We start from the raw sequence: 6,260 nt of genomic DNA on the forward strand, positions 1-6,260 counted from the left end.
CACTTAAATACCATAATCATTATCATTATTACCTTTCATACTTCCTCACAGAGGCCGAGAGAAGAGGAAAGCCAGCACATCGAGGGCAGGGACGTGTCTACCAACTATTATTTATACTCCCCCAAGTGCGTAGTATGGTGCTCTGCACACAGTAATTGCTCAATATGTACTCTTGGTTGATTTGACGAGTTGATAATCCAGCCAGAAAACAGTACTGCAGCTTCCAATGTTGGACACTACAGTAGATGTAGAAAACAGCTCGCGCAGACGGCCCCGCTAAGAGTAAGGAGGGGAGGATCCCTATTTGTAGCCAGAAGAATGTTGAGGTTTTTCCCGAAGGATCGCAGCCTGAAAGGAAATCAAGAGCTGTTTGAAGGTCTTCCCCTCTCTCTCCTTGGTTAGAGATGAGAGAGAGGGAGAGAGCGCTCTCCACATTGATTTAGAAGAGCGATTACCTTGCATTACCCTAATCTTTTACTTCCAGCTTGAAGTTACACACTATACTTAAAAAACAGCAGTGTCATCACTCTGGTATTGACAGATGTCTAAATCCTTTAAACCAGGACTTTATTATGTAAACTCAGTTGCCTTCTGGAATCTTGTCAGTGTCTTTAATGAGAGAGCGGTCTCATCCAAGTGGAACTGTGCAAACAGGGTGATTATGGCACAAAATCCACCTCGGTGAGGTGGAGCTGTGGGGAGATGAAGTTCGTGACATCGGTGAGAAATCCGTATTGCCGAGCTCTCCCCCCCTCCTCCTTTTTATAAAACAAAATAATTCCCCTCACATAAACCGTTGACTTGCAGTCTGAGGAATGCCAGGATTACCAGTTCCTCTCAAAGTAATACTTGAGAGGACCCAAGCTCACTCACGGCAATTAAACTTGCTGTGCAAATGCTACTCTAGTATTTTCCTTAGGTCTGGGTTTTCATCAGCCATTAATGAGAAAAGTACTCTGCAATTGTATAAATTAAAGGATTCAGGCGATCACTCTGGGTAATCCCTCCAAAGTAACATGTTGTAGTGAGACAGCATGTGTCTGAAAAAGGAAACGATAATGTTTTGGAAAATGATGACATTCTGTAAATAAAATCAGGCAGAGTAAGTAAGTACTTGGCAAAACTCTCGCCGGAGTCAACATGCTTCGATTTATTGCTACATCAATCGGGAATTAATTCTCCCTCAATCGCTCCCATACTTTTAAAGTGTGACATTGTCTGAAGCCTCGATCGGTACCCAGCCTCATAACACAAAAAACTGAAATGAACATAAACAGTGAGGAGGGAGGAAGACTGGGTTTCTCACAATTTTCTGGGGAATTGAGTTTGCAGTCATTGAAATTTGTGAAACTAAAAGGCAAAAAAAAAAAAAAAAGAAGAAAAAATTGGGTTGAATCATTTTTGGCATGCATGGTGATTGGGGTAGTTTGGTTCCCTGGATAAACACAGAGTCCGCAAGCGCACAAAATATGTTGGCAAGAAGGAGCGGTTGTTAAAATTGTTTTTCTTCAGCCTCTTCAGTGCTCGGAGAGTCTCAGAGGATTGACATGCATATGCCCAGTGTTGTTGTCGTCCGTAACTAGCTCCAGTCATCTTTCCCCTGCTCCTCTCCAAATTTCTGTCGGTGGACACGAGGACGCGTCCGAGGTTTACAGGGCAAGTCTCCTTATCACCACCTTTTTATCATGTCCGTAACTGGCGACTGCAAGCTTGTTTGAAAAAAAAAAAAACAACTGAAAAAGGTATCAGCCTATCCCAGCTGTTACTTCACGGATGGATGACAGCGGGATACCAAAACGGTTTTTTAATGGTGAACTCAAGTCAGGGGACCAAAAGCACAGAAAGCTGATGAAATGTTCTGGAGCTACAGTGATGTCAACTTCAAGCAGTATAGCCTAGTAAAAAGAGCACAGGACTGGAAATCTGGAGACCTGAGTTTTAATCCTAGTTCGGTCACTTGCCTGCTGTGTGACCCCCAATAAGTTGCTTAACATGCTTAGCACGGTGTTTGGCAAATAGTAAATGCTTAGCAAATATCATTCGTAATACTATTAATTATATTAATGATGCTATTGATGATGATAACAGTAGCGTTACCTTATCTGTGCCTCAGTTTCCTCAACTATAAAATGGGGATTTAATATCTTTCCTGGGAGATAACTTTATCTGGGCGACCTATGTGGGACAGGGTGTGTGTTAGAGCTGTGTCTACCTCAGAGCTTAGTATAGAGCTCGACACGTAGTATGCACTTAACAAATAATTCAGTAATTGTTATTGCCGGCATGCCGCATGAATACCGTCAGTCACCCAATGGTATTTATTAAGCACTTACTTTCTGCAGACCATGGTACCATGTGATTGGGAGAATACAGTCCCACAGACATGATCTCTGTCCTCAAGGAGCTTACAGCTTTTGTTCACTGAGCTGGTTATTCCAATGTTTGATGGAATCCAGTCTTCCTTATGTGACTTTGAAATGCTTTATTTCACCTGCATGAGGGAGGCACGTTGGCTTCCTGTTTAGATGCAGAGAACCCAGGGCTTGACCTCATCCTACCAATCAATCGATCACTGGTATTTATTGAGCACTTACGTGGTGCAGAACACTGTACTAATCCCTTGGGAGAGTACGATACGCTAGCCTTGGTAGACACGATCCCTGCCCTCAAGAAGTTTACGATCTATTTATCCCCACTGGATGAGCCAGTAATTCTTCACTGTCGACTGCTAGGAGAAACGGGTAAAGTAAATTATTCTGGCAAGAGCCTTCTAGCACTGGGAGCTTACTATATATCAAAGTGAAGGCCACAGACTTAATTAATAGTGCTATTATATATGATTTTCTGAAAATGACTCAGTCTTAGAATCCAGGAATGATCGGGCAGTACCCTTCCTATAGAAGAGCCTCATCAAAAATAATTATTTCCTTTCGGTGTCTCTCTCCAAATTTTCATGAAAAATAGTTGGGATTCCAGGGAAAGAGGAAAAAAAGTATCTGTGATATATATTGTTAGATCTTCAGATTGTGAGCAGCTGCATGGGAAGGCAAGGGGAATTGGGGTGAAATTATTTTAGGAGTTTCCAGCCTTCTCAAAGACATTATACTTTAAGGCCAAATAACAGCATAATCTGAACCATATTTGAATCGGCCCATCTAACACTAAAGGAAAATAAAGGATTGGACTATTATGTCATCCTGTGGGTGAGAAGGAAGAGAAACTTCTCCCTCGTAGAAAAAGGTTCGTTAACTCTTTGAAGCCTCGGGGCAGGAGTGACTAAAAGCGACGGAGGCCTCGGTGGGACAGAATATGTCTGTGCGTCTTCTGCAGCAGTTGGAATTGCTGTGCCCTCCTCTGCTTTATACACGGTTTTCATCGTGACATTAACCCACCCGGGCAGACTGTTGGCCCGTAGGGAAAGAGAAAAGCAATCGCAGCCCATTTCAGCCGGCACAAAGCTTCGGGAAGGCTAAGGCGGCTGCTGCTGCAGAGGTCACCGTGGCCACGGCTGCGTCGGTGGACTCTGAGTCACGAGGAGCCCGAGGTTCTGCTCCTCTAGCCACAAGCACTCTACAGATCTTTGTTTCTATTTGGGCCATTTGTTCAGGTCCTTATGTTGTCTTTGTGTTTTGGGTCATCTCTTCTTCTGTGACTGTCACCAGTCCCCTCTCCTCGCCTCACAGTTTTAGACTGTGAGCCAGGGACTGTATCTAATTCCCACTTACGTATTCTTTGCCAGCTTTAAATGCAGTACTCTGTAAGCAATAAGTACTCAATAAATTCTGTTACTACAACTACTTCATTTAACCGTGGGAGCTCTTGGAGGGGAAAGGACAAGACCTGAAAATCCTGTGCAAAACTTTTTTTTTTTTTCCTGCTGGGATCACGGCACCAGGTTTCAACCAGCATCACACTAACTTAAATTTACTCTCCAAACAGCACCGATCAGCCAGGACCGAACTTGTCTAGCTGTTGGGGACGGGGCCAAATGGCCCAGAGATCCTATTGATTTCATAAAGAGCTAATCCTCTCAGATGGGGCCAGCCCAGGGAGAGGGAATGCTCGTCCTGGTTATTCTCGGATGCAGGTCCCAAAGCTTCTGGTAACCGTTCACCGGTGTCACCCAACGGGCAGGTCCACGCAGCAGACTTCGTGCGACACGAACCGCGTCTGAGGCGGCACTTTCGGATGTCTCGGGATCTTCTCACGGCCGAGTCGTGCGTCTGCGGGTGTGTGCCCGCCGACACGGTCCGTCCGATACTTTCTTGGGGTTTGTTCCTGTGAAACTGAATTGAAATGAAATAGACCGCGTGCCAAACTACCGGAGTCGTGAGAGAGCGTTTAATGGGGACTAATTCTGTACGGTCAAGACAGAAATTGGACTCTATTTCCTGTTCCCTCTCCCGTGCAGGCATTATCTCTGCCTTCCCTTGGCAACCACTGCACACGTCTCTCCCGGAAACCTCCCCAGCGATTTGGGTAGCCTTAAGTTTTCTCCGAAACTTTGTAGTTGTGAGCTTTTCCATTAAACTCCGAGGAAACCCCATGCAAGGAATAAAACGAAGCTCATTTCAACACCTGTAGAGTTTCCCTTTCGGTGCCTTTTGGCATTTGATCTGGACGTATAGAACCACGTGCGCCGCTGTCACGTCGTCACACTGACAGCGGAAACTTTCGAGCGTGTGGTGATTTCACGAGCCCCGGGGGATGGGCAAGCTCCGAAAACTCTCCATTTTCCCCAGAGGCGGCTCGCGCCTCTCTCCTTTCCTAAGGGGAGGGCGAGCCCACCCCCATCTTAATTATGGGAAAATGAAAAGAGAGAAATAAAACCCAAGCCAACAAAGCTAAGATTTAAGCTGACATCGCTTTCCATATAATTGCGAATGCCAGCAGACACTCAATAAACATATCAGCATTGTTAAAATGATTTATGGTCCGAAGAGTTGAAGGTAAAATATTATCAATATATGTGTCATCATTGATCTTTCCGGGGCCTCGCCGCTGAAGAATGGAGCTGGGGAGATGATTTCAACAAACAATCCTTGACAGGAACCAAAGGCAACAATTCGCAGGGACAGACAACTGACAGATGTAGTGTGGGGCCATTAAAACATGTGATGAATTTGCCGGGAAAGTATATATTTGTGCAAGAGGTGAGCTCATTTCTGCTATAAATTTGTCAGCCATGACACAGTGCTCTCAAGCTTGGCATGAGTAATGCCTCGCTCTTTCCCGGCTCTGTCTGGCACGGGCTCTATCTGTCACTCCCGGGGTTATTTACAAAGAAACGGATCTATCGGTTACAAGGACATGACTTTGCCACTAAAAGATAACAGAAGAGGAAATCGGCCAGTGGCCTCTCGGCGAGAGATGCGTCTTCTCCGGAGAAACCGTGGCCTGGAATGAATCAGATTGGCCGCAGTAGACTCTCCTGGCCAAGTGCCTGGCACAGCCGAGCTCAGTACATTTATCCACGCTGATTAGATTAGAAATTATTAATAGGGGACTATGGAGTAGAGCAAAGGGTCATTTAGAGTTTAATTCTGTTCTCAGATAACTTCATTTCAGCTGATGGGATTGTTATTGTAGGGGTTTTATATGTTTATAGGAAACAATATACTCAATAATGAAGTCGTGCATCCTTCTGCAAGGTCAGGAAAGCTATTGTGCAGCTAGATTGAAGTCTTCACAATTGTGTTAATTAAGTAACAGTGATTTGACTCGGTCTCCTCATGAAATGCGTTTAAGCGACTAAAAGCTGCTGAGAACGTCTTCTTTCAATATAAATATATAGTAAAACAAGCAAGAACCGAAAGCAGGCCGAGATTGAGTAAACAGAAGAGCTGACACCGGGCTTTTACTTAAGGAAGACGACGTCTTGGCTGGCAGATTCAGCTCCTTGCCACATAAATACAAATGTCTCATCAGTTTAGGATTAAACGTAACAGGTCTTTTTTCTCCGACTCGATTCCTGACGAATCTGGAAGACACGGTTATAGAATTTGATATTGATGGCACAGTACAGCCCATCAGTCATCTTATTTCCTCCTGGGCCTGTCTCTTTTAAGTAGATGATTAGTATACAGTAAGATCCAGAGCCTCTTCTGATAAAGGACTATCTCATTGGTCTTGCATAATATAAGAGCGCCATTAGTGACAGGATCGCTATGACTCTGTCGTCATTTCCATTACTAGCGCTTTCCTTTCAAGGGTTTATTACTCGGCCATTAAAATTTGCTGAAGGCGGCTGAAACTGTTTG

The sequence above is a fragment of the Ornithorhynchus anatinus genome, chromosome 9 (genome assembly GCF_004115215.2).
Source record: "Ornithorhynchus anatinus isolate Pmale09 chromosome 9, mOrnAna1.pri.v4, whole genome shotgun sequence".
In the NCBI taxonomy this organism is placed as follows: Eukaryota; Metazoa; Chordata; class Mammalia; order Monotremata; family Ornithorhynchidae; genus Ornithorhynchus; species Ornithorhynchus anatinus.